The sequence below is a fragment of the Aegilops tauschii genome, chromosome 3 (assembly GCF_002575655.3).
Source record: "Aegilops tauschii subsp. strangulata cultivar AL8/78 chromosome 3, Aet v6.0, whole genome shotgun sequence".
NCBI classification, from domain to species: domain Eukaryota; kingdom Viridiplantae; phylum Streptophyta; class Magnoliopsida; order Poales; family Poaceae; genus Aegilops; species Aegilops tauschii.
The window spans coordinates 376873346-376880895 of record NC_053037.3 but is presented as its reverse complement, the minus strand read 5'-3'; the positions used below and the strand labels follow the sequence as shown (position 1 = coordinate 376880895).

Below are 7550 nucleotides of genomic sequence, written 5' to 3'. Positions count from 1 at the left end.
CACCATAAAAGCCTCGAGCTGAATAAACCGGGAAAGCAACAGCAGGCTCTCTTGATACTGCACAAACAACTTATGCGCAACAAAATTAATTAGAATTAAAAGACCTAGGAAATACAAAGCAGTTGATGCTATACAATAAAATTATGAAGCCACAGGTATGTTCAAGATATGTGGAGTATAATGTTATCAACGAAGTGGTTCACAATGTAACTAAATTAGAGCAGTATTAGGTTTCTACCAACAACAATGTCGCACTACTAAGAAATTAGCAGTCGACTGCGAAGTAGCAAATCCGCTAAAATTAACATATAAACAAACACGAAAATAATGCTATGCCTCCTGACAGGTGTGTGTCCCACATAATGCATTCATTCATGTGTGATTGTATCAGCACATACAAACATACTCACTCAACCTTCCTACCTACAAACCCATTCTCCTTCTGGGCCTAAGATACGCCAAACCTTTCTTCAGGCCTGGCATAGCAACCTGCTGCTGCGGCTTGCCCCTCTTCTCCTCCCTCCCCTTCACTCTGCATGCCGCCTCATCTTGCTCCTGCCTCAGCTTCTCCATCTCCTCTTCCATGGCCGTCTTCTCCTCATTATGCCACCTCCTGCGGTCAAGGAAGGAGGTGTCACCCTCCTTCACAGAGAAGAACATGGGCCCCAGCTCTACCAGCCACTGCGGGTCAACTGCACTGACACACTGCATATAGTCCTTGGTTGTCAGGACAAGCTCGTGGTAGACGATGTAGTCAGGGGTGTAGCCGAGACCGTAGAGGGCGCTGCTGGGATGCAGGTGGCAAGGCACCCCATTACGGCAGTTGACGTACTCTCCAACACCCTTCAACCTTGCAGAGTTCTGGAAGTACGCTGAGCAGATGGCCTTCCTCACCAAGTCCCATTCCCTATGGCGCGATATCTGCGGGATCTTCAGGGTGTTCAGTATGTCCACCAATTGAGATCTCACTTCCCGAGCCTTTTGTAGACCCTTGACATGGAGGAAGTGAGCATTGCACCAGTCTACACTATATTCGTTCGACTCCCAGAGCAGGTATACATTGAGGAGTGTTAGATGGTCAGACTCCGGTACAAAAAACTTCTCCCTTGCAGTGTCACTCTCCTCTTCTCGATCTTTTGGCCGGAAGAATACTGATGGCACTGAGAGCATCGATACAATTGTTAGTACTTCATCAACGCACCCCAACTCCTTACCCATGAGAAGCATCTTTGCCAGGGTTGGGTCCAGTGGGAACTCCACCATCTTCCAGCCTAGATTTGCAAGGCCGCCAGCATTGTTCAAGGCACCCAACAGCCAGAGCTGGTACATGGAGTTGAGGATATTCTCCTGGGGAGGTGGGTCCATGAAGTCAAAATGAAGCAAATTTTCGACTTCGAGGGATTTCAGTAAGAGAACCACGTTCGCAAGGTTGGTCCTTTGGATCTCTGGCACGGGGTTAGGGAGCATTTCATCCTGGTAAGCGGATTCCGTGAACAGCCTGTAGCATGTGCCGGGGCCAGTTCTTCCTGCACGCCCTGCGCGCTGGTCTGCGGCTGCTCGACTACATGGAAAAACCTGAAGAGCGTCCATGCCCATCCGTGGATTGTATACCTTCATCTTTCCATACCCAGTATCGATGACATACAAGATACCATCTACTGTCAGGGATGTCTCAGCGATGTTGGTAGCAACAATGCATTTGCGAGTGCCCTCCCCTGCCTTCTGAAAGATCTTGGCCTGCAAGTCAGCAGGCAACTGCGAATAGACGGGCAAGATTGAGAGCTTCCCTGCAGCCTTGGTGGATGATGATATTAGCTGCTCCATGCGCTCAGCAAGCGCATAGCAAGCAGTCTCGATTTCTTCCTGCCCAGTCATGAATATGAGAATGTCGCCAGGGCCACTCGTTATGTGGATTGTGATGGCCTGCTTCACTGCCGCTTCCACATAATCTTCACATGGTGTTTTGCTGTACAAGATATTAACTGGAAATGTCCTTCCAGGTATGTGAAATACAGGCGCACCACCAAAGAATTTTGAGAATTTGTCTGCATTTAGTGTTGCAGATGTGACAATTAGCTTAAAATCCCGTCGCCGTGCAGCAACCTTCTTCAATATACCAAATAATACATCAGTGTCCACTGATCTCTCGTGTGCTTCATCCATGATGATAACCCGATATTTGTCCAGGTCAGCATCCTTCAAGGTTTCACGGAGAAGCACTCCATCTGTCATGTACTTTATTTTTGTCTTATGGCACGTGACATCCTCGAACCGAATAGCATATCCAACTTCTTCTCCAAGCACGGTTTCCATTTCGTCACTGACACGCCGAGCAACACTCATGGCAGCTACACGTCTTGGTTGAGTGCAGCCAACAAGGCCAGTTCTGGTATATCCATCCTCATGCAGATATTGAGTCAGCTGGGTAGTCTTCCCAGAACCAGTTTCACCAACAACCACAACCACTTGATTTTCCCGCACAACTCCGAGCAGGTCATCCCTGACAGTGTATATGGGAAGGTATTGCCTCTGTTCAGAAAGAGATTTTGATTTTGCAAAATCGCTGACTGCTTCTGCCTTTTCCTTCAAGTGTTGTGAAAATTTCAGCTTCTCTTTGAAGTCAACATCACCTTGGTCACCAACAAGCACAGTATCAGCATCAGCCTGTTGGGTTGTTTTCCCAACACCCAAAATATGTCCTAGCATAGATCCAGCAAGCTCCCAGAAGCGTTGCCTTGACTTGTTCATACTCTGCTTTTCACGAATTTCCCTAACCAAAAGAGAACCTTTGCGCGCAATGATAACCATGTCAGATGTCGGGTCCTTGAGTGGCATCACAGGCTCTGCTTGCGTTGTGAACACAACTCGTCCATCAAGGAATGGGGGTTTTGTGTCATGAACAAGTAGTATCACCTTACGCTCGTCCTCATCGTCGAACTCCGTCTGCACCTCTGTTCTCCTAACAGCTCCTGATCTGAACAACTGCCTGTCCTCCCACCGAGCATTCTCAGCGGTTACCTGAGATAACCTTTTGCTCTGAGCAAGAGTCATCAGGCTTCCATCTTGGCGAGTCAACTTCTTGGAGCAATTTTGCCTTCTTATTCTGAAAGGAAGCATCATCTCCAAGATAACTACCGGCATTGAATATACTGCTCTGTTCTTCACAGCCATACCATGTGCGGTCAGCATTGTAATCCATCTCCTGCATCATCTCCTCGCTGACCTTAAATTTTCCATCGGCTGTTGGGGGCCTTGTACGAGCTTCAGTGTCATTGCACGAAGAAGAAGGCCCTTTTGAGGAGCCAGAAGGGCGTACAGGCACAGAAGGCAAAGAATACACATTGTCCCACGGGGATGGTGCCGGATGTTGCCGTTGGGATGCAGGTGGGTCATCACGGTACTCCCGACGAGCTGTAGCTTCCCATTCCCATCGGCGGCGGCAATCGGCCCTCGAGATTTCTCCTGATCTATGCCCGGCCGCCGCTTCTTCCTTGTGGGGACGAGGCCTGAATGCGTCGCTGCCTTGTGCTTCACGTTTCCTCTTTGCGAGGACGTCCAAACCTAGATCGGAGCTCCCTGGCCGACGCGGCAAGATCGGACCACCCTGCATCGCGGCCAGGTGAGGGATTCGAGATTGTTCGTTCTCGGCAGCAAAAAGAAAAGAAAAACGGAGCGGATGAATTCAAGCAAGCTAGGGCTTCCTTGTCCTTAACAACGAAGGAAGCCAATCGCGTCCGGAACAACTGATGGGAGGAGGAGGACGACGGGGAGTTGCGGCGGCGGACGCGCGCGAAACGGCTCCGGCGGCGACGGGTTTGGGGAGCTGGGACGGATCGGGTGAATTTGGTTGGGGTTGGAAGTTTTTTTTTTTAAAGTGGCCAGCGTAGCTGGTTTTCATTTAATTTAGCAGGGAGAAATTACAGATGCTGAGCGATCATGGAAAAGAGAGGCAATACATCTTACTTCGGGCCCCAAAGAATCAGGCCATCTGAAAAAACTAGGCTAAAACGACGCACATGGAGATATCTCACGTCACTTCCCCAAAGGGCTGCTGGATGCATCGTGCGCCGGCGAGTCGCCATTGCTCCATGTCGCTCTGGCATGCTTTGATGATGTGCCTAGCGTCAGCTTGTTTGCCCCTGAAAATGCATGCATTTCTTTCCAGCCAGATGTGCCAGGAAATGAGGGCGATCATGGTCTTCGTGCCCTTCCTGTGTTCTGGGGCAGCGGAAGCCACAATCATCTGAACTTTGTCTGTTGTCGTTGCAGCTCTGCTCCACACTTGCTGGTTTAAAGAGCTGCACCCTGTCCAGGAGGCCGCGGTGTTCCAGGCCTGCATTGCCACCGGACATTCCCAGATCAGGTGCAGCGAGGTCTCCAGGTTGCGCAGACACATGGGGCAAAAATAACCATTCGTCCATCCTCTCCTCTGAAGGCGATCGTTGCACCAGAGTCTGTCGAGGTGCAAAAGCCAGAGGAACATCTTCACTTTCCCCGGAGCCCAAATCTTCCAAATGATAGTTTTGAAACTGCATGTCTGATTGCCTTCGAATTGTGCGTTGTACGCCGAGCTTGTCGAGTAGTTGCCCGAGCTGTTGAACTTCCATTTGATCGTGTCCGGGGCCTCGGTTCCAGATTGATTTGAGCTTGCCTGATCTCTCTTGCCAGCTGCACCACTTGATGCACAATGTTGTTGTAGTCGGCGTTGCGAAGGTCGAGGATCCACCGATCATCAGTCAAGGCCTCCTTTACGCTTCTGTTCTTGCGGATGGCTCGGGCGAACAAGTCGGGGTATGCCGAGCAGAGTTGCCTCCCTCCCAGCCAGGAGCACGACCAGAAGGATGCAGTAGCACCGTTCCCGATGGTCACCACTGTGGAGGCCGCGAAAAGAGCCTGATCAGCAGCGTCGCATGGCGTCCCGGTGCCAACCCAGGGCCTGGTTGGCTGCCTCCAGGAAAGCCATAGCCAGCGCATCCGTAGAGCCCGGGCGAAACGGCTGAGGTCAGGGATGCCCAGTCCGCCCAGTTGCTCCGGCTTGGTCACTGATGCCCAGCGAACCTTGCATTTGCCGCCCGAGATTTCTTCGTCTCCCACCCAGTGGAAGCGCTGTCTTGACTTGTCGATCTCCTTTATGAACTTCTTTGGTATTCGCAGCGCCGTGAACGCGAAGGTTGGCATGGCAGATAGCACGCAGCGTACGAGAACACGGCGGCCTGCCAGCGGCAAGAGCTTCCCTTTCCAGCCCGCGAGCCTCGCTCTAATTCTATCAAGGATGGTCTGAAAGGTGAACTAGCTTGATGCGCCCTATCGTTACAGGAAGCCCTAGGTATCTAAAAGGGAACGCCGCCGTTGCGCCAGCGAAGTTTTGCAGAACATCATGAACGTCTATGTCGTCGCATCTAATGGGGATCACAAAGGATTTTGACAGATTAACACGCAGTCCTGTCGCATCGCCGAACAGTTGTAGCAGTTCTAGAAGGTTATCTATTTCTGCGCGAGCGGGGTTTATGAAAATGATGGCATCGTCGGCGTACAGACTTGTGCGCATCCACGTCGCCGCGCCTGGGATGATACTCAGCGCGCCTGGTCTGGTAGCGGCCTCCAGCATCCGGTGAAGGGAGTCGATGCAGAGAATGAAGAGCAGTGGTGAGAGAGGGTCGCCCTGCCGTAACCCTCGCATGTGCAAAAAACTTTTTCCCGGGACGCCGTTCAGTAGGCAGGCCGAAGAGGAAATTGACAAAAGGAGCGCTACCCAATCTATCCATCGATGCGAGAAACCTAGTTTCTGAAGAAGTTTGTGACACCCCCGATTTGACCCCCGATTTGACCGTACACTAATCATGCACGCAAATGTGTACGATCAAGATCAGGGACTCACGGGAAGATATCACAACACAACTCTACAACATAAATAAGTCATACAAGCATTATAATACAAGCCAGGGGCCTCGAGGGCTCGAATACAAGTGCTCGATCATAGACAAGTCAGCGGAAGCAACAATATCTGAGTACAGACATAAGTTAAACAAGTTTGCCTTAAGAAGGCTAGCACAAAAGTAGCAACGATCGAAAAGGCAAGGCCTCCTGCCTGGGACCTCCTAACTACTCCTCGAAGCCGAACTCCATGTAGAATCATCCTCGGGATCTCTAGCTCCTGGACTCCAGCATCTGGTTGCGCCAATCAGGTATAGAAAGGGGAAAAGAGGGAGAAAAGCAACCGTGAGTACTCATCCAAAGTACTCGCAAGCAAGGAGCTACACTACATATGCATGAGTATATGTGTAAAGGGGCCATATCGGTGGACTGAACTGCAGAATGCCAGAATAAGAGGGGGATAGCTAATCCTGTCGAAGACTACGCTTCTGGCAGCCTCCATCTTGCAGCATGTAGAAGAGAGTAGATTGAAGTCCTCCAAGTAGCATCGCATAGCATAAATCCTACCCGGCGATCCCCTCCTCGTCGCCCTATTAGAGAGCGATCACCGGGTTGTATCTGGCACTTGGAAAGGTGTATTTTATTCAGTATCTGGTTCTAGTTGTCATAAGGTCAAGGTACAACTCCGGGTCGTCCTTTTACCGAGGGACACGGCTATTCAAATAGATAAACTTCCCTGCAGGGGTGCACCACATAACCCAACACGCTCGATCCCATTTGGCCGGACACACTTTTCTGGGTCATGCCCGGCCTCGTAAGATCAACACGTCGCAGCCCCACCTAGGCTCAACAGAGAGGTCAGCACGCCGGTCTAAACCTAAGCGCGCAGGGGTCTGGGCCTATCTCCCTATGCACACCTGCACGTTGCGTACGCGGCCGGAAGCAGACCTAGCCCCCTTAATACAAGCGCGAGCTTACGGTCCAATGCGGCACGCGCCACTCAGTCGCTGACGTCAAGAAGAGCTTCGGCTGATACCACGACGCCGGGATACCCATAACTACTCCCGCATAGATGGTTAGTGCGTATAGACCAAATGGCCAAACTCAGATCAAATACCAAGATCTCGTTAAGCGTGTTAAGTATCTGCGAACGCCGACCAGGGCCAGGCCCACCTCTCTCCTAGGTGGTCTCAACCTGCCCTGTCGCTCCGCCACAAAGTAACAGTCGGGGGCCGTCAGGAACCCAGGCCCACCTCTACTGGGGTGGAGCCACCTGTCCTTTCAGCCCCCTCATCAGAATCACTTGCGGGTACTCCTCGAGCCGACCCGACTTTAGTCACCACATGTGTCATGTATATAATGTATATAGTATATACCCATGATCACCTCCCGAAGTGATCACGGCCCAGTAGTATAGCATGGCAGACGGACAAGAGTGTAGGGCCACTGATGGAACACTAGCATCCTATACTAAGCAGTAGGATAGCAGGTAAGGGTAACAACTGTAGCAACAATGATAGGCTATGCATCAGAATAGGATTAACCGAAAGTAGTAACATGCTACACTACTCTAATGCAAGCAGTATAGAGAAGAATAGGCGATATCTGGTGATCAAGGGGGGGGGCTTGCCTGGTTGCTCAGACAAGAAGAAGGGGTCGTCGGTGACGTAGTCGAC

At 51.1% G+C, this 7550-nt stretch overlaps 1 pseudogene; it reads right to left on the bottom strand.

Annotated features, from left to right (window-relative positions):
* Positions 1-351: 351 nt before the first annotated feature.
* LOC109767760 (pre-mRNA-splicing factor ATP-dependent RNA helicase DEAH7-like) lies at positions 352-3876 on the bottom strand (annotated as a pseudogene).
* Positions 3877-7550: the final 3674 nt, after the last annotated feature.